At 38.7% G+C, this 23,403-nt stretch overlaps 1 non-coding gene across 1 annotated transcript; it reads left to right on the forward strand.

The window, feature by feature from the left end:
* The first annotated feature begins 21,351 nt into the window (after positions 1–21,351).
* On the forward strand, positions 21,352–21,482 carry LOC128582896 (small nucleolar RNA SNORA51). Its single transcript, XR_008379316.1, has one exon. It is a non-coding gene; the product is annotated as a small nucleolar RNA SNORA51 (small nucleolar RNA).
* The last annotated feature ends 1,921 nt before the right edge of the window (positions 21,483–23,403 follow it).

The raw sequence follows: 23,403 nt of genomic DNA on the forward strand, positions 1-23,403 counted from the left end.
TATTGATTTTGTAACCTGAGACACTGTTGTATTCATTTATCACTTCTAAGAGTTTTGTAGTTGAATCCCAGGTGTTTTCCAGATATACAATCATATCATCTGTGAAAAGTGAAAGTTTGATCTTCTTTGACCCTATATGGATACCCTTGATTGCCTTTTCTTGCCTGATTGTGATGGCTAAGACTTCCATTACAATGTTAAAAAGCAGTGGAGACAATGGGCAACTTTGCCTGGTTCCTGATCTGAGTGGAAATGATTTCAATTTAACTCCATTCAATACAATATTGGCTGTGGGTTTGCTGTAGATGGCCTCTATCAGTTTAAGAAATGTCCCTTCTATACCAATTTTGTTCTTCAATTCTGTTTGCTAAGATCTTATTGAATATTTTTGCATCAATATTCATTAGAGATATTGATCTATAATTTTCTTTTCTTGTTGGGTCTTTTTCTGGTTTGGGGATCAAGGTGATGTTTGCTTCATAGAATGTGTTGGGTAGTATTGCTTCTTTTTCTATATTTTGGAAAAGGTTAAGTAATACAGGTACTGGTTCCTCTTTAAAGGTTTGGTAGAATTCTGATGTGAAGCCATCCGGTCCTGACATTTTCTTTTTGGGGAGATTTTTATAGTTGATGCTATTTCAGAACCTGTTCAACATTTCCACTTCATTCTGGCTAAGTCTAGGAAGGTGGTGTGCTTCCAAGTATTGGTCTGTTTCCTTCAGATTTTCATATTTCTGAGAATAGGTTTTCTTGTAATATTCATTAAGGATTTTTGAATTTCTGAGGAAATGAACTCATTTCAATCAGAAATGAAAATTTTTCATGGCAAAGCATAAAGTAGTGTCTTTCTTACCCTTAGGGGGGATGTCTTGATTTGGGTTCTCCCAGAAGCAGATTCTGAGATAAGGATTCAAGGCATAAATAGGTTTATTTGGATAGTGATCTTAGGAAATGTGGGCAGTGGTGTGGAGAAATGAAATAGGGGAGGGAAGGAAGCCAAAAAAGGTTGAATTATTGAGCCAGTGACTGTGGTGGCTTCATCTCTCTGGGACCTCCAAGAGAAAGCAAAGAAATGCCTGTGAGTTGACTCAACTGCCAACTCCTGTGTCTCCGGAGGAGGCTGCTTCCTGGGCTTTCCCACTCTGTAGCTTTTGACTCGTCTTGTTCACAGCATGGTCCACACCTGGCCAGAGAAGGTGCTTATAGGCAGTTTGCAGTAAATGTCCTTTGACTTGTAGAGGTGAAACTTGGGTAGGGGCCATGGGCAAGACACCTAGGGCCTCTGCTATAGCATTACCGGCCTGAAATCAGCCTTTTGGGAGGAAAGCTGAGATACTTGAGCATAGGCAAGCCAGGTGGGATTTAACTTTGAGGAAGTAAGTTAAAGAAGCCCTCAGATGGTAAAGGCTGGAAATACAGGGGCAACTCCGTAAGTGTAAGGGTCTCAGCAGCAGGGGGTAGAGGTTTATAGATACACTTGTAGGATGGTGACAGCTGTGACAATAATTGGGGCTTGTCTGAAGATAGAAGTGGAGAATTAGGATGCCAAGAGGCATTGCAGGTACAAGTGTTTTACCTATGGCCAGGGTGAAAATACCAGCAGTGAGCACAGAAATTACCATCAAAAGAGGTGAACTTCTCCATTCAGGACAGGAGTGAGAAGAGAGGCCTGTCACTCTTAAGGGTGAATCAATGGCTGTGGTTTCATTTATAAAGGACACAAAGAGATAAATGTATTGAAACATACTAGATAGGATTGCACAGATATAGCAAACAGAATGAAAAAAGTTAAAAAGGAGCAGGCTTTGATATGAATATTAAATAAAGAAGATATCAAAGAAAAAGGTATTGCCTGTGACAACCGCGTTGTGAAGGTAGGACAGGCATTTGTTGGTCTCTGTTCCACAACCTATTGCCCCTATATTATCCTGATTCTCCCTTGAGGAATTTATCATTCTCCCATAATTAGCCATGTATCTTGGGGTGGGAATGCCCTCCTTTTAGCTTGGCCTGGGCCCCAAAAGAATATATATAGACACCCCAAAATACAGAGTAAAAAGAGGAAGAGAAACCAAGTTCTTAGAAACATCATTTGGAGCTGCTGGATCGAGCCTGACCTAAGGGTTGTTTGTTAGTTATAAGAACCAGAACATTCTATTTATTGTTTAAACAAGTTTGGGTAGGGTTTTTCTATCACCTGCAATGTAAGAGTTTTTATTAACACAAAGGTTTACACAATTAAGATAAAATTGTCATAATCCTTATTAACCAAATAATATATGTATAGCATTGAAATATAGAAAATGAAATCTCTAGAAGTGCAGGAGAAAACGAGTAGAAAAGACATTGTAATGGAAGACCTCAAAAGTTCTCTTCAGAGACCAAATGGGAAACAAACATGAACATGAGGAAATCTGAATAATATCATTAACAAGGCAGATCTAACAGATATGTTAACTTTACACAGTATACCTTTAAAAGTGCCAATGGTACATGTATACATTTTTATAGTGAAACCACAGTAAAAATCCAATGTGTTTTCTAACAAAGAAAAAAATACTACAGTCTCTGCCAAACGATCAGTCTTGCAGCTAATAACAAAAAGTAGAAAAGAAACAAACTCTACAAATCTTCCAAACCAAACTAAACCCTCCTCTGTAACCCATCTTTTCAGTAAAAAAAGAAACAGAACTTGTAACTCTAGATAGGATATCTCGAAAATAGCTACAATAAAAATATGACTTTAAAACCTTTGAGATATTGCCAATGTTGGACTTTTAAAGACATTTTCCATTAAGCACTTTATTAAATAAAAAGAGGAAAAATGACATGACCCCAAGTGTCCAATTCAAGTAATAAGAACAATCTGTACTTTCTGCTCAATTTTGCTGTTACATTAAACTGCAGTATTTAAAAAAAAGAATTCATAAATCTTAGGAAAAGAGAAGTAAAAAACAGACAGGTAAGTTAGAAATTAATAAATTAGAAGATAATATAATTAATAAATAAACACAAGAGATAGTTTTTCAGTATGGTGTGTTAATGCAATGTATTAACTTACCAGCTAGCTTAGTCAAGAACTGAAAGAGGATGCTCAAATATACAAAACTAGGATTCACAGAGGGCAACTAAAAACCAAGCATGGTTGTTGATAAAATTGGAAGGATTCTAACGTGGTACTTTGTTTAATTTTATGCTACTCAACTCGAAATGCAAGGACAAAAATAATTTTAAAGAAAAATACACAAGACTATAACCACCTGCAAGATAACTAGAAATGTAAATAGGCCAATAACCAAGGAGAAGGCTGAGGAAGTTAAGAAATTATCACTTACAGAAATTGCAGACCCAGAGGGTTTCATGGACAATTCATTCCAGCCTCCAAGGAACAGATAACTCCTGTGTTCCATTAGCTCTTTCAGAGCACAGAGAAATAAGGAAAACCTCCAAAATTTTATTGGAAAGTCAGAACTGGTCAAAGAGAGAGTGCAACAAGCCAACCAGCCTACTGACAGACAAGGGGCAGGCCGATCTCACTCGGTATCAGTAAAAACTTGGATCCTCTCTTAAAATTTATGAGGATATTTAATATGTTTGCATTTTATATGTCTTATTTAATATGAGATATTAGAGGGATTATGACCAAGAGAAGTTCTAAGAAGAGTAAAGATGGTTTAATATAAAGCGGCACCTGTGGCTCAGTCAGTAAGGTGCTGGCCCCATATACCGAGGGTGGCGGGTTCAAACCCGGCCCCGGCCGAACTGCAACAAAAAAAATAGCCGGGTGTTTTGGCGGGCACCTGTAGTCCCAGCTACTTGGGAGGCTGAGGCAAGAGAATCGCTTAAGCCCAGGAGTTGGAGGTTGCTGTGAGCTGTGTGATGCCATGGCACTCTACCTAGGGCCATAAAGTGAAACTCTGTCTCTACAAAAAAAAAAAAAAGAAATATATGAATACATTCTATCATATATTCTCAATAGATTACAAAGATTCATTTAGTAAGTTCCAAGATCTACTCCTTATTTTTAAAAAGCCCATAGTAAAATAGAAATAAATGGATACTTCTCAGATATAATTTATGTGTTTGGGATACGTGTGTAATATCACCCAAACAATAGCCAATATCCTCCTTAATGATGAAACACTAGAGGTAATGCCCACTAAAGTCAAGAAAAGACAAAGAATTATCAGTACTTTTATTACAATTGATAGCTGTCACCACATTCTTATGTACAAGGTTTTAACAATTTTTACTTCCATGAACTGAAAATCGAAGTGTCCCCTAACCTGCATTTCCTACACTGTTTTAGCATCCTTTTAAATCTTTGCAAATTGATGTAGAAAAATTTACAGTGCTTTTTTATTTTTTATATTGTTTGTTCATTTGAGAGAGAAACTCACTCTTGCCCAGGCTAGAGTGCCATGGCAGCATAGCTCACAGCAACCTCAAACTCGTGGGCTCAAGGGATCATCTTGCCTCAGCCTCCTGAGTAGCCTGTACTACAGGCAAACGCCACTATGCCTGGCTAATTTTCCAGAGATGGGGTCTTACTTTTGCTCAGGCTGGTCTTCAACTCCTAAGCTCAAGCAATCCAACCGCCTAGGCCTCTGAGAGTGCTAGGATTACAAGTATGAGCCACCACATCTGGCCTATTTACAATAGTTTTAATTATTTCTTTAGGCATATGCAAATGGAATTTTTATGGATTTAAAAGCCATTTGTGCTTTTGTGAATAACCTATTCAAGTCCTTTGCCCATTTTTCTGTTTGATATTCCTTGTTTGATATTGTTATATTTCCAAATTTACGATCTTAACTCTTTGTCATATATTTTACAAATATTTTTCTCAATTTATAGTTTATCTTTGATCTTGTTTATTGTGTCTTTTGACATGAGAAAATTTAAATTTTTTTTTTTTTTTGCAGTTTTTGGCCGGGGCTGGGTTTGAACCCGCCACCTCCAGCGCCCCACTCCTCTGAGCCACAGGCATTGCCTGGAAATTTAAATATTTGTATAAAATAAAATCTTCAATCTTGTCTTTTGGTAGTTTACTGGCTTTTATATTTATATTGAGAAAGGTTCTATTCCAAGAGCATGAAAGTATTCCCTACTGTTTTTTACTAACAGTTTTATAGTTATAGTTACAATTTTGCATTGAACCTTTTGATACACCTGCAGTTTATCATAGTGGAAGGACAGAGGAGGGATACAAATGGTGAGAAAGTTTTCCCATGTCATCCGTTTACTCAGTAATTCATCTTACCCTCGTTGATCTCAGGCTCCATCCTTCACTACGATTTTGTTCTGTAGCCTCAGGTTTGTAGGTACACTGTACCTTGTTTTACTCATCTGCTTCTTACTATTCCAGTTCAGGCTGTTTTAGCAACCAGCGGAATATATCCCAGGCAAGTGCTTTGCCATTATTATTCTATTTCAGAATTTTTCTTATTATTCTTAGAAATTAGTTCTTTCAGATAAGCTCTGGAGTTATTTTGTCAAGTTTCAATAAAGTTCTATTGACATCTGACTGAGACTCCATTGACTTATAATTTGATTTCGAAAAAAATATTGAATATCTCCACCCAAGAATAAAATATATTTTTCTACTTTAAAAATCATTTTCGGGAGGGAGACAAGATGGCGGACTGAAGCCAGCTTTCAACAAAGGCTCCCGTCCAGAAGGAGAGTTAAGGGACAGGAATTTAGTAAGTATCCTGGTGGACTTGAGCCTCACCAAGAGAGAAGGCTGAAGAACGCACATCAACACCGCTGAGGCAAGTTGTGATCACAAGGACGCAAACAAAAGGTACAAAATCCACCACCAAGCGGACGGGAGTCCCCCTCCCCCATGAGACCGGCTCTGGAGCCCCACAATTTAACAAGCGGGCAGAAATTAAAGGCCCTCCCACTACACTCCACGGGAAAGACCTTCTAAAAACTGGACCTACCTCCCCTACTGGGGTGCCGTGGCGTTCTCCTGCCGGACATAGGGCTGAATAAAACTTTGGGAATCCTTTGCCGGCAACCCTGAATCCCCGGCGCTCCCCCTCCCCCCCACTGAGGTCTGGAGGCCTGTCCCCCAGGACTTCGGATCCTTGGGTGATTTCTCAAGGGGAGTGGACAGTCCCCGAGTTGCGACTGGTAGCATTGACTCTGAGGCCCGCGAGTAAGGAGAGGGCACCGGGCTGAGGGGGAGTCACGCCTCGCGGCACTTCCCTGCGGTGCAGTGCACCAACTCTCCCCGGGCATACGGGGCCCAAGACTGAATAAGACTCTGGCCTCCCCGCTGAGAGCTGAGAACCCCTACTCTCACTCGGGGTCTGAGGGCCTATCCCCCAGGAGTTCGGCTCCTTGGGTGATTTCTCGAGGGGAGTGCACAGTGCCTGAGCTGCGTCAGGTCAGCGCTGACTCTGGGATACGTGAGCGAGGAGAGGGCACTCCGCTGAGGGGAAATCAAGCCTTGGCGGCACTTCCCTGCGGTGCAGTGCAGGAGCCCTCCCCGGGCACAAGACTGAATAAGACTCTGGCCTCCCCGCTGAGAGCTGAGAGCCCCTACTCTCACTCGGGGTCTGAGGGCCTATCCCTCCGGAGTTCGGCTCCTTGGGTGATTTCTCGAGGGGAGTGCACAGTGCCTGAGCTGCGTCAGGTCAGCGCTGACTCTGGGACACGTGAGCAAGGAGAGGGCACTCCGCTGAGGGGAAATCAAGCCTTGGCGGCACTTCCCTGCGGTGCAGTGCAGGAGCCCTCCCCGGACCGTAGTATTGCGTGAAACTGAATGAAACTCTAGCTTCCCCCCGCCCCACTCCCAATCCGGGTCTGGGGGCCCATCCCCCAAGAGTTCTGATTCTTGGGGGATCTCTTAAGGGGTGTGGACCCAGCACAAACTGCAGCCGCTCAGTGCTGACTCTGGTGCGCGGGACAGAGGAGAAAAGGGTCGCCTGAGTGCCCACACCAGAGCAGCAGTTCCCTGGAGGTAGATCAACAGCCGTTTTTTCTTTAACGGCAGAACGCTCACTTCTGGATATTCTGAGGCCACACCCCCTGTCTCCCTGGGCAACCAGAGGAGGCCACCGGTGTCACGGCTCACAAACCCAGAAGCCTCCAGGGCGGGGCCGACCCAGAGAGGTGTTCAGACGCAATTCTCCAGCAGCAAAGACGTTTGAACTCAAAACAGCCCGTCTCCTGTAGGCGATGACAGGAACAGAGACAGAACCTCACAAAGTTGTCTGTTCTGTTCTGTTCTGTTAGCAGCATCCATCAGGGACGGGGCTAAGCCTGAGTGAACACCTCCTTCCCAACACCTGCATCAAACACTCAAAGATGTCAGGCCCCATCTCCTCCTGCTAGATAGCGGCAGTCTGCGGGGGCCTGGCAGACTTCCTCGCGATTCAGGCAGGTGCAAACCCCTGGAGTGTCTGTTCACTGCAGGCAACTGGGTTAGCCATCTGCAGAGATACCAGTGACTGGGTCCGACGGAGGGGCAAAGTGGGGAAGGAGACGTCAACCTTCCCAGACTGCTCTGTTTGCGGGGTGGCTCCTCCTGACTCCACGCTGCACTGGGGTGAGCTGTCTCAGAGGAGTCACCAGGCCCCTGTGATCCAGTTCCCAGAGACCTCTTGAACCCTTCCACCCGAGACAAGTGCCGATTGAGACAGTTGATTCGGACCTTTTGAACTGGGCTAATAGACTGAGGACTTTTCAGGTGGTGCCCTGGGTGTGCGATTGTAGGAAGGTTTGATTCTCCTTTTCCAACTGGGGCCAGAGGTGGGCAGGCGGGGTGACTTAATTGCTGATTTTTTCACACAGCTGAGACTTCAAGCCAGAGTAGAAGTTGCAATAGGATCGAACAGAAACCAGCTGAAAACAAGACAGAACCACTTTGCTCCACCACACCAGACAGGGCCCCAGTTTCTCAGGCCACAACACTGTACGGGCCCTCGATAAAACCCCAGGGGAAAAACCAAAGGGAGTAAACCATGGGGCGGAATCAGCGGAAAAACTCTGGTAACATGAATAACCAGAATAGATCAACCCCCCCAAGAAAAGATACGGCAGATGTGATTGAAGATCCCATTCATAAACAACTGGCTGAGATGTCAGAAGTCGAATTCAGAATTTGGTTTGCAGACAAGATTAATAAAATGGAATTAGGAATTCGAGGAGAAATTCAAAAGTTGTCTCAAGAATTTAACGAATTTAAAGACAAAACCACCAAAGACTTAGACACACTGAAACAAGAACTTACAGCCCTCAAAGATATGAAAAATACAGTAGAATCCCTCAGTAACAGAATGGAGCAAGCAGAAGAAAGGATTTCTGACATTGAAGATAAAGTCTTCGAACGCTCCCAATCTCTCAAAGAGGAAGAGAAATGGAGAGCAAAAACGGATCACTCACTCAGAGAGCTCTCAGATAATTCGAAAAAACATAACATAAGGGTTATAGGAATTTCGGAGGCTGATGATGTGGCAGCCAAGGGCACAGAGGCCCTTCTACATGAAATTATGAAAGAAAATTTTCCAGACATGCCTAGAGAATCTGAAATTCAGATAGCAGACAGCTTCAGAACCCCAGCACGATTCAACCCCAAAAAGCCATCTCCCAGACATATCATAATTAGCTTCACTAAAGTTAACATGAAAGAGAAGATTCTCAAAGCAGCCCGGCGAAAGAAAACTATAACGTACAAAGGTAAGAATATTAGAATAACTGCAGATCTCTCTGCTGAAACTTTTCAAGCAAGAAGAGGCTGGTCATCAACTTTTAATCTCCTAAAGCAAAAAAACTTTCAACCCAGGATCTTGTATCCAGCTAAACTGAGTTTCATCTATGATGGAGAAATTAAATACTTCAATGACATTCATATGTTGAAAAAATTTGCCATAAGTAAACCAGCTCTTCAGGATGTTCTCAGACCTATCCTCCACAATGACCAACCCAATCCTATACCACAAAAGTAAACTCACTCAGAAACTTCGGATCAAACTCCAACTTCCACACTGGCGAAAGGATTAAAAATGTCCACTGGACCTTTGAAAAACTCGATACCCAAAATTCCACCAGACTTATCCTTACTCTCCATCAATGTGAATGGCTTAAACTGTCCTCTAAAGAGGCATAGGTTAGCTGACTGGATACAAAAACTTAAGCCAGATATTTGTTGCATACAAGAGTCACATCTCAACTTAAAAGACAAATACAGACTCAGGGTGAAAGGATGGTCATCCATATTTCAGGCAAATGGTAATCAGAAAAAAGCAGGTGTTGCAATTTTATTTGCAGATACAGTAGGCTTTAAACCATCAAAAGTAAGGAAGGACAAGAATGGTCACTTCATATTTGTTAAGGGTAATACTCAATATGACGAGATCTCAATTATTAATATCTATGCACCCAACCAGAATGCACCTCAATTTATAAGAGAAACTCTAACAGACATGAGTAACTTGATTTCCTCCAGCTCCATAATCGTTGGAGATTTCAACACTCCCTTGGCAGTGTTGGATCGATCCTCCAGAAAGAAGCTGAGCAAAGAAATCTTAGATTTAAACCTAACCATCCAGTATTTAGATTTAGCAGACATCTACAGAACATTTCATCCCAACAAAACTGAATACACATACTTCTCATCAGCCCACAGAACTTACTCCAAAATTGATCACATTTTAGGTCACAAGTCTAACCTCAGTAAATTTAAAGGAATAGAAATTATTCCATGCATCTTCTCGGACCATCATGGAATAAAACTTGAATTGAGTAACAACAGGAATCTGCATACCCATACAAAAACATGGAAGTTAAATAACCTTATGCTGAATGATAGCTGGGTCAGAGATGAGATTAAGAAAGAAATCACCAATTTTTTGGAACAAAATGACAATGAAGACACAAGCTATCAGAACCTCTGGGACACTGCAAAGGCAGTTCTAAGAGGGAAATTTATAGCACTGCAAGCCTTCCTCAAGAGAACGGAAAGAGAGGAAGTTAACAACTTAATGGGACATCTCACGCAACTGGAAAAGGAAGAACATTCCAACCCCAAACCCAGTAGAAGAAAAGAAATAACCAAAATTAGAGCAGAATTAAATGAAATTGAAAACAAAAGAATAATACAACAGATCAATAAATCAAAAAGCTGGTTTTTTGAAAAGGTCAATAAAATAGATAAACCTCTGGCCAACCTAATCAGGAAAAAAAGAGTAAAATCTCTAATATCATCAATCAGAAACAACAAAGACAAAATAACCACAGACTCATCAGAAATCCAAAAAATCCTTAATGAATATTACAAGAAACTTTATTCTCAGAAATATGAAAATCTGAAGGAAATAGACCGATACTTGGAAGCACGCCACCTTCCAAGACTTAACCAGAATCAAGTGGAAATGTTGAACAGACCCATAACAAGTTCAGAAATAGCATCAACTATACAAAACCTCCCTAAAAAGAAAAGCCCGGGACCAGATGGTTTCACGTCAGAATTCTACCAAACCTTTAAAGAGGAATTAGTACCTATATTACTCAACCTGTTCCAAAATGTAGAAAAAGAAGGAAGACTACCCAACACGTTCTATGAAGCAAATATCACCCTGATCCCCAAACCAGGAAAAGACCCAACAAGAAAAGAAAATTATAGACCAATATCACTAATGAATATAGATGCAAAAATATTCAACAAGATCCTAACAAACAGAATCCAGCAACACATCAAACAAATTATACATCATGACCAAGTTGGTTTTATCCCAGGGTCTCAAGGCTGGTTCAATATACGTAAATCTATAAATGTAATTCAGCACATAAACAAATTAAAAAACAAAGACCATATGATTCTCTCAATTGATGCAGAAAAAGCTTTTGATAATATCCAGCATCCCTTCATGATCAGAACACTCAAGAAAATTGGTCTAGAAGGGACTTTTCTTAAACTGATAGAGGCTATCTACAGCAAACCCACAGCCAATATCATATTGAATGGAGTTAAATTGGAATCATTTCCACTCAGATCAGGAACCAGACAAGGCTGCCCATTGTCTCCATTGCTTTTCAACATTGTAATGGAAGTTTTAGCCACCGCAATTAGGGAAGAAAAGGCGATCAAGGGTATCCATATAGGGTCAGAAGAGATCAAACTCTCGCTCTTCGCAGATGATATGATTGTGTATCTGGAAAACACTAGGGACTCTACTACAAAACTCCTAGAAGTGATCAAGGAATACAGCAGCGTCTCAGGTTACAAAATCAACATTCATAAATCGGTAGCCTTTATATACACCAACAACAGTCAAATTGAAAAAGCAGTTAAGGACTCTATCCCATTCACAGTAGTGCCAAAGAAGATGAAATATTTGGGAATTTACCTAACAAAAGACGTGAAAGATCTCTATAAAGAGAACTATGAAACTCTAAGAAAAGAAATAGCTGAAAATGTTAACAAATGGAAAAACATACCATGCTCATGGCTAGGAAGAATCAACATTATCAAAATGTCCATACTACCCAAAGCAATATATACTTTCAATGCACTCCCTATTAAAGCTCCACTGTCATATTTTAAAGATCTTGAAAAAACATTACTTCGTTTTATATGGAATCAGAAAAAACCTCGAATAGCCAAGACATTACTCAGAAATAAAAACAAAACAGGAGGAATCACACTACCAGACCTCAGACTTTACTACAAATCGATAGTGATCAAAACAGCATGGTATTGGCACAAAAACAGAGAAGTAGATATCTGGAATAGAATAGAGAACCAAGAGATGAATCCAGCTACTTACCGCTATTTGATTTTTGACAAGCCAATTAAAAACATTCAGTGGGGAAAAGATTCCCTATTTAACAAATGGTGCTGGGTGAACTGGCTGGCAACCTGCAGAAGACTGAAATTGGACCCACACCTTTCACCATTAACTAAGATAGACTCTCATTGGATTAAAGATTTAAACTTAAGACATGAAACTATAAAAATACTAGAGGAGAATGCAGGGAAAACCCTTGAAGAAATTGGTCTGGGTGAGTATTTCATGAGGAGAACCCCCCGGGCAATTGAAGCAGCTTCAAAAATACACTACTGGGACTTGATCAAACTAAAAAGCTTCTGCACAGCTAAGAACACAGTAAGCAGAGCAAGCAGACAGCCCTCAGAATGGGAGAAAATATTTGCAGGGTATAACTCTGACAAAGGTTTAATAACCAGAATCCACAGAGAACTCAAACGCATCAGCAAGAAAAAAACAAGGGATCCCATCGCAGGCTGGGCAAGGGATTTGAAGAGAAACTTCTCTGAAGAAGACAGGCGCACGGCCTTCAGACATATGAAAAAATGCTCATCATCTTTAATCATCAGAGAAATGCAAATCAAAACTACTTTGAGATATCATCTAACTCCAATGAGACTAGCCTATATCACAAAATCTCAAGACCAGAGATGTTGGCGTGGATGCGGAGAAAAGGGAACACTTCTGCACTGCTGGTGGGAATGCAAATTAATACATTCCTTTTGGAGGGATATATGGAGAACACTCAGAGATCTAAAAATAGATCTGCCATTCAATCCTGTAATTCCTCTGCTGGGCATATACCCAGAAGACCAAAAATCACAACATAACAAAGATATTTGTACCAGAATGTTTATTGCAGCCCAATTCATAATTGCTAAGTCATGGAAAAAGCCGAAGTGCCCATCGATCCACGAATGGATTAATAAATTGTGGTATATGTATACCATGGAATACTATGCAGCCTTAAAGAAAGATGGAGACTTTACCTCTTTCATGTTTACATGGATGGAGCTGGAACATATTCTTCTTAGTAAAGTATCCCAAGAATGGAAGAAAAAATATCCAATGTACACAGCCCTACTATGAAACTAATTTGGGACTCTCACATGAAAGCTATAACCCAACTACAACTTAACAATAGGGGGAAGTGGGAAAGGGGGGGGTGGGTAGAGGGAGGGGAATCGGTGGGATCACACCTGTGGTGCATATTACAGGGGTATTTGCGAAACTTGGTAAATGTAGAATATAAATGTTTTGGCACAGTAACTGAGACAACGCCGGAAAGGCTATGTTAACCACTGTGATAAAAATGTGTCAAATGGTTTATGAAGTGAGTGTATGATGCCCCATAATCATATCATTGTATACACTTATGATTTAATAAAAAAATTAAAAAAAAAATCATTTTCACTCCCTTTATTCATGTGTATCCTATCCATTTTTTACTTACTTTATTCTTAGGTGTGTTATATTTTTGGTACTATGCTGGATTTCATATTTTATTTCTTCAAATAATATTTTAACCGGTTATTTAGTTTATAATAAAAGTTATCTATATATTAATTTTTAATTGGTAATCTTAGTAAACTGTATTATTCTTTCTATTAACTTTTAGTTTATGTGAGATTCTCAGCTATTTCTGAAAATAATTATCTTTGCCTCCCCTTCAATCATTTATACATTTATCTCTTTTATCTAATGGTAATGACTAACATTACAGAACAAGGTTAAATAAAAATAGATTGCATTTGTTGAGCACTCATATGCCCAGGTACTGTGCTAAACTCTTCACCTGGGGCTTGGAGCCTGTAGCTCAAGCAGCTAAGGCGCCAGCCACATACACCAGAGCTGGCGAGTTCAAATCCAGCCTGGGCCTGCTAAACAACAATGATAACTACAACCAAAAAAAACACAAAAAACAAAAAAAGCTGGGTGTTGTGGTGGGTGCCTGTAGTTCCAGCTACTTGGGAGGCTGAGGCAAGAGAATCGCTTGAGCCCAGGAGTTAGAGGTTGCTGTGAGGTGTGGTGCCATGGCACTCTACCCAGGGCGACAGGTTGAGGGTCTGTCTCAAAATAATAATAATAATAATAATAAAACAAACTCGTCACGTGGATTGACTCATTTGATTCTCGGTATATCGTAAGACAGTTAACATTAGTATCCCCATTTCTTAGATAGTGTAGAAGACTAAAGTAATGGACCCACATGGTCACATCTAACAAGTGGTAGAGTCAGAATATGAAGACACAAAGTCACGCTTTCTGCAAAGCCACGCTTCACTTATTTGTCTCTATCTGTGTTACAATTTGGCTTTCATAAGTTTGTTTATAATGTGCCTAGATATGGTTTTCTTTATATTAATTCTGCTTAGAATTCATTGAATTTCCCAGATTTGTGAGTTGTTGTTTTATTTTGTTTTTATTATCAAATTCAGAAAAATTACACCCAACATTTCTTCAAATGTATGTTGAATCATTTTATTCTTTTTGGGACGCTAAATGCATGTCTGTTAGACTGCTTGATACTATCCTACAGGTCACTGAGACCCTCTCTGTGCATTGGATTGGACAATTTCTATTGACCTGTGTTCAAATTCACTAATTCTTTCTTCTGCTATATCCAATCAGCTATTATCCTGTTCAATGCCTTAAATTCCAGCTATTGTAATTTGCAATTCTAAAATTTCCATTTGATTCTTTTTTTTTTTTTTACAGTTTCTTTATCTCTTCTGAAATTTCCCAAATCTTCGCCAATTATATTGATCTTTTCCTGTGGACCTTTTAACATATTTATCATAGTTATTTTAAAATTCTTATCTTCTAATCCCCACATCTAAATTGTTGAGGGTCTGTTTCTATTGACTAATTACTTTCTGGACCATCTTGTTTCTTTATTTGTCAAGTAATGTTTTTTTTTTTTTTTTGAGATAGAGCCTCAAGCTGTCACCCTGGGTAGAGTGCTGTGGCATCACAGCTCATAGCAACCTCCAACTCCTGGGCTCGAATGATTCTCCTGTCTCTGCCTCCCAAGTAGGTGGGACTACAGGCACCCACCACAACACCCGGCTATTTTTTGGTTGCAGCCGTCATTATTGTTTGGCAGTCCCAGGCTGGATTCTAACCTGCCAGCTCAGGTGTATGTGGCTGGCGCTTTAGCCACTTGAGCCACAGGCGCTGAGCCTTGTCAAGTAATTTTTGATTGAATACTCATACAGGCTGTCCCTGGGTTGCAAATGAGAGAGGTTCTGTAGGTTTGCTCTCTCTGTCTTTTTTTTTTTTTGTATTTTTTTGTCCGGGGCTGGGTTTGAACCCACTACCCGTGGCATATGGGGCTGGCACCCTACTCCTTGAGCCACAGGCACTGCCCTGTAGGTTTGCTGTTAAGAGGAATTTGTATGTAAGTTGGAACATGTACACTGACCTATTACCAGTAAAAGCCTCTGTTCATAAGTGTGAGTCATATCTTAGTCGTATATTTGTGACTCAGGAACTTACTGTTTTAGCCTCTGTGACTTGTACATAAGTCACATAAGTTTGTGATCTGGGGATTGTCTGTACTGTGAATGTGTTGACATAGTATATGGAATAGATTCTGGAGTGTTGCATTTACTCACAGCAGGCAGTTATACTACTGGTATGTTACTTTGAGCTTTTATATATTTAGTTTTGTATTTTCTTGGGAAGCTCTATTTCAATATTTTTCTTAATTCTCAGGTGAATTCCTTGTGAGATATAGTTATTACTCCTAAGTCACAGTCCTTCTGAAATTCCGATGAATAGCCCAAGGTGTTTCTCAAATTCGTCTATCTCAGCGGCATTCAGACTCTGAATTCTGTTTCCCTGCGCTCCGCTCAGCTCTTCCAGCCTTCTGGATATTGTTTCCTTGCAGGGAAATTTGGGGTCTTGCCTGCACGTACACTATTTAGTGGTTAGCCAAGGATTTGAGTTAAATTCATAAACAGATTTTGAGGTTTCCTTTTCTGTGGCTCTCTCCTTTTCAGAACTTACCCCTCAATTTCTACTATATTGATTGTCCCCAACTGTTTTCTTGAATTTTCAGTCCAACAACTCTGAATTTTTCAACTTGAATTCTCATTGTTTTGAGCCAGGTAGACTAAGAAAACCCTCTAAATCCATGTCAGTGTGGAACCTGCTTGTTCTTGGTTGTTCCGGAGGCCTTTAGACCTTTTTGAAAATGATATTGTTCGGATTTTATAATTTTTCCGAGGAAGGATTAGTCTGATACACATTACTTGGTCGATGTAAGATACTCAAAACTGCGTCCTCCTCACCTGTGCACACAGGTCTGAGGACATCCTGTAAACCAGTGGTTTTCGAAAGTTTGACATTAGGGTGGCACCGGTGGCTCAAGGAGTGGGGCGCTGGCCCCATATACTGGAGGTGGTAGGTTCAAACCTGGCCCTGGCCAAAAACTGCAAAAAAGTAAAAAATAAAAATAAAAAGTAAACCATTCAAAAAAAAAGTTTGACGTTAAACCAATGGACACATACATCACATGTCTGAGACAACTCACTGTCTGGTAATAGATATAACATAACTTTACAAAAAAGAAGTCTTTTTCAAAAATATTATAGTAAATAGAATAGCATTGCTTCACATTTAAGTAAATCATTTTAACGTTTGGCTTAATCTAAAGTATACTGACTTGCATCACATCTGCAATCAATCTACTGTAACATCACATACCATCCTGTCTTTGAAAATTCTACTATACACTTGAAAAGGAATGACGGTGCAAAAGACAAATAATATCTTTGTGTTATTATAAAATTCTCAGGACTTTTAGGGTTCCCCCCAAACATACTTCAAGAACCACTGATCAAAGCCACTGTTGTCAATTGCTCACATGGGCTATAAAACTCAGTTTAAAGGAGTGCTAGCATTTATTTATTGAATGCCAACTTTCTGTCATCTTTGTACTAGATACCCTACTTAATTTTCAGAACTGTCCTTCATGGTGGGTATGATTGCCTCCTGCCCAACTCCATTCCCCACCCCGCTGTCCCAGCTTCTCCCTACTTCGGGGGGGATGTGCAAACTGAGATGCAGAGACTCAGTCATTTCTCCAGGGCCACACACTCGCAGATAATGGTAGACAATAGGTGAATTCAAACTCAAGTCTATCTAACCCCCAAGCTCAAACTCTTTCCATCACCTGTGTCTCTCGATTTGTTCATTACAAACACTGTATGCAGGGAAATGGGATGGCACCCGTTCCTTTGATCTCCTCACTGAAGAATCTGTTTAAATGCAGCATACCATCATGGTTCATTGTGTGGCCGAGAGCTAAAGTGACCTCATCCCTTCCCTGGACACTTTCCAGGCAGGACACTCAAAACTCCTCCACGTGTTTCTCTGTTGTTAATTTGGTTTAAAAGTTCAGAACATGTTTTTAGCATGTTGCATCCCATGCTTTGGTATAAGGGTGATTATTCTGTAATAAACAAAAGGATCTCATCCTCTCTGGAAGAACAGGCAGCAGTGGTAGATCAATTCCTTAAAAAGATTTTCTCTTTATTATTGTCAAGGGGCCAGATCTAAGATGGCCTGGCATACAGATATAAAGGTGAAATACAGGCTACTTTGCAGATAACTACTACCCACTTTCTTTTTCCCGACAGTTATGGAGGGAAGGGAAAACCACAGATGTCTGATAAGACCCAGAGACATCCTTTCATTATGTGTCTCGAGAGATAGAAACAAGTGACAGTAGAGAAGGAGACACAGGAAAAATTTAGGAGGATAAAGAAAAAAACCCAAACACTCCAATGTTATATGGGAGGTTTCTGATTACTGCACATCTGTGGACAATATTTGAGATTTATTTCTTCTCTCTGGGGTTTCCTTGCTGGGCTAAAGTTGATGTCTGGAGCTATGTATAGCTTCTGTGAAAGGATCCCTTGGCAAATTAAATGCCACAGTTGTGTCTTCATTCATAATGCATACTTTATACATCTCTGCAAATAACCATTGGAATTTTAACCAGAAAGTGACAAAATAGACCAGGCTCCAGATCTAAAGAAAACAGAAACATTTGACTATTCTAGAGTCATTCCTGGTCACTTTCCCTTTAACATTAATTTTTTCCCGGTCAATATGGTTCTTTTTCTCTGATATGTTTAGGATTACCAGCAGAGAAGAATGAAAACAAATGCTACAGCACAGTTTCTGAAAATAAGTCTCTATGCTAACATCTATATGAAAATCAGAAGACAATTACTAAAAAAATTTAAAAGAGAAGAAGAAAAAGGAAAAAGAACCCAAACTACTCTCCCTTCCCCACACTGCCCTAGGCCTTGAGAACACAGTAAAAATCCTTGAGTGACTACAGCAATTGTGGGCATAGATTCAGCTTTTTAACACAAATATTTCAAGGTCTAAGGTTAACGTTCCTGTAAATACAATTCCGATTCTCAAAGTTCTCCAAAGACTTCACCCTGTTAAGCAGAACTAAAACACTTCAGCATCGAGATTGCTCACTCAGAATCACGTCACACGGAAAAACAGAAGCCAGGAGCCAACCTGCTCATACCTGTGACCAACTTTTCAGTTAATTTGGAGATTTGCAAATTGTCTAGATTCACTTTACATTCAGGTAAAAACTTGGTTTTATTCTGTATTTGTTTGTAAATGATCCATATACTGTTAGAAAGAAAGAGAAATAGGGTACAGATTATGAAGAGATCCTGAGACAGAGGACATGGAAATTAAATGTTTTTAAAATGTAAACATAACAAAGTAAATAAAGAGAAAAAGGAGAACGATTTTCCATAATCTCACCTATCGTACTATTACCATTTGTAGCATTTTAGTTTTCCCTTTTCTATCTTTTTTCTTTGACTCTTTGCTTTTTAGAATGATGATCATAAAAAAAATAAAAAGAAAAAGAAAGATGATCATATTCATTTTGTGATAAAATTTGTATCTTGTATTTTAAAATTGAACAACCTATAAGCATTCACAAAGTTTCTACATGATCTTAGCCATCCATCTAATGGGTATATCGTAATTGATCATTCTCACATGACTGCAAATGCACACAGTGTCCAATGTGGGTATAGGTGTGTCCGTAGAATCTCTTCTCGCCACCCTTTCCCTTCCCCTTTCCTATTTTCTTTTATCCCAGTCCCATTGTTATTCCCCTCCCTGACATAGGGAACAATTCCAAAGTTTTTAACACGTTTGTTTTTGTTTTGAGGTTCTTAGAAAAATGTGTGGTCTAGTTTTGTGTGCATGCATTTAAATTTTACACAAATTTAATGTACACAAATTCTGTTTCTTCCTTTCTTCACTGAGCACCAAGGTTAAGATCCATCCTCATAGCTAAAGGGATATCCATGCCACTGCTTCTAACCGCAGTAAACTTTCCACAACCTGCCACGTGAACTATGCACTTTCCCAGCCCTGGGATCCCAGATGACTTCCAACTACCCACTGCCGCTAATAACCACATCTTTATATATGTCCCTTTTTGGAACAACCTTGTTATGCCTATTTTTGGATCTGTTTGGGAATTTCTTGGGGATTTATATCCACAGTGACATTGTGGGATCATAGAGATCATATATTCTTTTTTGGGTAAGAACAGTCAAATTGTTCCCAGAAACACTGTAGCATTTTACATTCTTACCAATAGTGCATGAAATTTTTATATCTCCATATCCTTCCAATGCTTGTAGTCAATCCACTTTTTAATTTTTGGCTGTCTCATAGATGTAAAGTGATCTTATTCCTGGTTAAATTATCAATCTCTGATTAATAATATATCTGAGTGTCTTTTATTTGCCTCTGGGGTTCCTCTTCTGCCTGTTCACAGCTTTCTCACATTTTTCTATCTGGGCTGTCTTTTTCTTTTGATTTTCAGGACTTCCCTGAGTATTCCAGATATCTCTTCTTAGTTTTTTTTTTTTTTTTTTTTGTAGAGACAGAGTCTCACTTTATGGCCCTCGGTAGAGTGCCGTGGCCTCACGCAGCTCACAGCAACCTCCAACTCCTGGGCTTAAGCGATTCTCTTGCCTCAGCCTCCCGAGTAGCTGGGACTACAGGCGCCCGCCACAACGCCCGGCTATTTTTTGGTTGCAGTTTGGCCGGGGCTGGGTTTGAACCCGCCACCCTCGGTATATGGGGCCGGCGCCCTACCGACTGAGCCACAGGCGCCGCCCCCAGATATCTCTTCTTAGTTTTGGACATTGAATGTAACTTTTTCTAGCCTGTGATCTTGCTTTAATCTTTGTCCATAGTGTTCATGGACTAAAAATCCTCACTTTTGATGTAATTAAATGTATCTGTTTTATGTTCTGTGATTTGTGCTACCAAAGTTTCTTTTAGAGAAGTCGTTTCCTTTTCATAGGCCGTAAGTACACTGTCCTATGCTTTATTGTGTTGACTTTATAATTTCATATTTCACTACTAGATTTTAATTTATGTGGAGTTCACTTTTAAATATGGTGATAGGTAGGAATGTGATTTTTTTTCCCTATGTATTGAGCAAGATTTCCCAACTGTATTCATTAAAATAATCTGTCCTATCCACATTGATGTTTGGAATCACCTTTGTCCTATATTAGACTCTAATACATACATGAATCTATCTCCATCTCATTAGTCTATTTGTTTGCTCTTATAATAGTATCTCATTTAATTTCTTTGTTTCTCTGGTTCTGTAATAGGTTCTAATAATGTTAACCCTTCGTTTTATGGTTGGTTTAGCTAATCATGGTTTGTATCCCTATTTATATGTAGCATAGGTATATCAAATTCCTAAAAAAAAAAAAAAAATTCTGGAAGGACCTCTGATTGGGATTGCTATCAATTGATATAGTAATTTGGGAGCAACTGACATTGTCATAATATTAAATAAATATCTAAGAACATGAGAACCGTTCCACTTATACATTTGTGATATATATACAGTATACGTACTTTATTGGCATTTTAAAATTTTCTCCATTTAAAAAATAATTTTTCTCCATTTTAAAGTTTTCTCTTGTTTATTCTTTATTAATTCCTGGATACATTATGGCTTTTTTTTCCTATTGCAAATAAAATCTTTTAAAATATATATTTTTTTAGTTACTGGTGTTCCCTAATCTAGCAAACTTGCTGAACTCTCTTATTATTTTGTTGGTTATTTTTAAATAAAAATATTTATTTCATCAGTGCTTTTACATTTAGCAGCACAGAGTTACTCAAAATGTTATCATGTTTTACATTTTCTATTATGTCAGCAGTAATTTTGTCCTATACATTTGCTATATTTTGTTCACTGATTTAGTGCTTTTCCTAAGTGGATGATTATTGCATCTACGAATGACTGATTAATCATTTGTAATCTTCCCTTCTAATTCTTCTATCTCTGGTACTATGTAAGATAATACTGGTGAAAGTGGCCATTCTTGTCTTGTTTCTGATCTTGAAGCAAACCAGTCAAAATTTCTTCATTGAACATAGATTTTGGTGTAAGCTTTTGGTATCTAACTTAGGTGAAGTTAAGGATGTACTCTTCTATTCCTAGTTTGCTAAGAATTGTTTCAAAAACAATAAATAGGGCCTCTTGGTGCTTACAACAGACTATGTTCTCATACTGTCTGTACAGAGAGAGAAGACAGGGTAGACCTATCTCATGTGCATCCTAGCCAGGCCCCATGCCTGGTCTGAATTGTGAATGGGGGAACATGGAATTGGGAAACAAAACATGAATAGATATTGTTTTCATCATATAATTTTTAGACACGAACTTTGATGATCATCTGATTTTACTCCTTTAATCTGTGAATGTGATGAATTACCCTTATAGATGTTCTAAGGATGAACCATCTTTGCAATCCTGATACATACCCTACTGGACCATAATGTACATGATGTATTTGCTGGATTTTCTTCAATTATTATTTTATCTATCTATCTTCATAAGTGAAGTGGACATGTGATTTTTCTTTTCTTTTTTTTTTTTTTAAGACAGAGTCTCACTCACTTTGTTGCCCTTGGTAGAGTGCTGTGGTGTCACAGCTCACAGCAACCTCAAACTCTTGGGATTAAGTGATTCTCTTGCCTCAGCCTCCCAAGTAGCTGGGACTACAGGCACCCACCACAATGCCCGGCTATTTTGTTGTTGTTGTTGTCATTGTTGTTTAGCAGGCCCCAGCCAGGTTGGAACCCACCAGCCCGGGAGCAAGTGGCCAAGCCACTTCCTGGGTTTTTTAATCCAGGGGAATTCGGCCAAGAAGAGTCAACTCAGACTAGAGAATTCATTACTCCAAGATGGGAAACTAGTAGGAAAGAGGAAATTGTTTCATATATATAACAATATTATTATTACTTTATTTTACTGGCTAAGACATTCAGTATAAAGCTTAATAGAAGTGGTGTGAGCAGATAGCATTTATTATTTCATCACTAAGTATGAAATAAGCTGTAAGTTTTTTGTAGATGTCCTTTATCAGGTTGAGAAAGTTCCCTTTAATTCATAGTTTGATAAGACTTTTCTTCATGAATGGATATTTAGTGCTCTTAGTATTGTTTTCTAAATCTATTGTGGTGATGATATGGTTTTCTTATTATTTGGTTTGATACAGTGAATGATTTGCACTCCTGGAATAAGTCCTTTGTGATGATATATTATCCTTTTTATATATTACTGAGTTTAATTTACTAATATTTTGGTAATACTTTTTGTATCTTTATTAATAAGGGATATATTTTATATCATTTTAATGTTTTTGCTTAGTTTTGATATCAGTGTAATTCTTGTTTCATAAAATGAGTTGGAAAAATGTTCCTTTTTTCTTTATTTTCTTTGTGTAAAATTGGTATTATTCTTGCCTTAAAAGTTTAATAAATATCACCAGCAAAGGCATCCAGACTTAGATTGTTTTTTTGAGGGAAAACTTTATATTACAAGCTCAATTTTTGAAGTTGATATACAACTGTGCAGAATTTTTGTGTGACATCTTTGATAATCTTTGTCTTTCAAATTTTCAAAATTACTGGTTTAAAATTCTTTATAATATTTTCTTATTCATTTAATATCTGTAGGACCTGTAGTGATGTTCTCTCTTTCATTTCTGATATTGATAATCTGTGTCTTATCTTTTTTTATTTAATCAATCTAGCCAGAATTTTATCATTTTATTAATGTTTTCAAAGAACTAGCTTTTGGTTTTATTGATTTATTTCTTCAATTTGTTTGCTTTCCATTTGATTGCTTTTTATTTATATCTTTATTTTTTACTTCTGTTTACTTTGGTTTAATTTGCTTTTCCTTTTCTAGATTACTTGATCTTAGCCAAAAGGCTGAGAAGGGCTATTTATAAATTCTTAAAGCAGAAGCTTAGATCATGAAGATTGGACTATTATTCTTTTCTAAAATAATCATATAAAGCTCTATATTCTTCTCTAAACACTGCTTTAATTTTAACTTCCAAAATTAATATGTTAGATTTTTGTTTTTATACAATTTGAAGTATTTCCTAATTTCTTCTGGGATTATTCCTTTGTCCCATGGATTATTTAGAAGCACACTGTTTAATTTCAACATGTTTGAGCTTTTTAAAGATATAATTTGTATTGATTTTAAATGTAATTCTGTAGTAGTCAAAGA

Source organism: Nycticebus coucang, chromosome 3, assembly GCF_027406575.1.
Source record: "Nycticebus coucang isolate mNycCou1 chromosome 3, mNycCou1.pri, whole genome shotgun sequence".
In the NCBI taxonomy this organism is placed as follows: domain Eukaryota; kingdom Metazoa; phylum Chordata; class Mammalia; order Primates; family Lorisidae; genus Nycticebus; species Nycticebus coucang.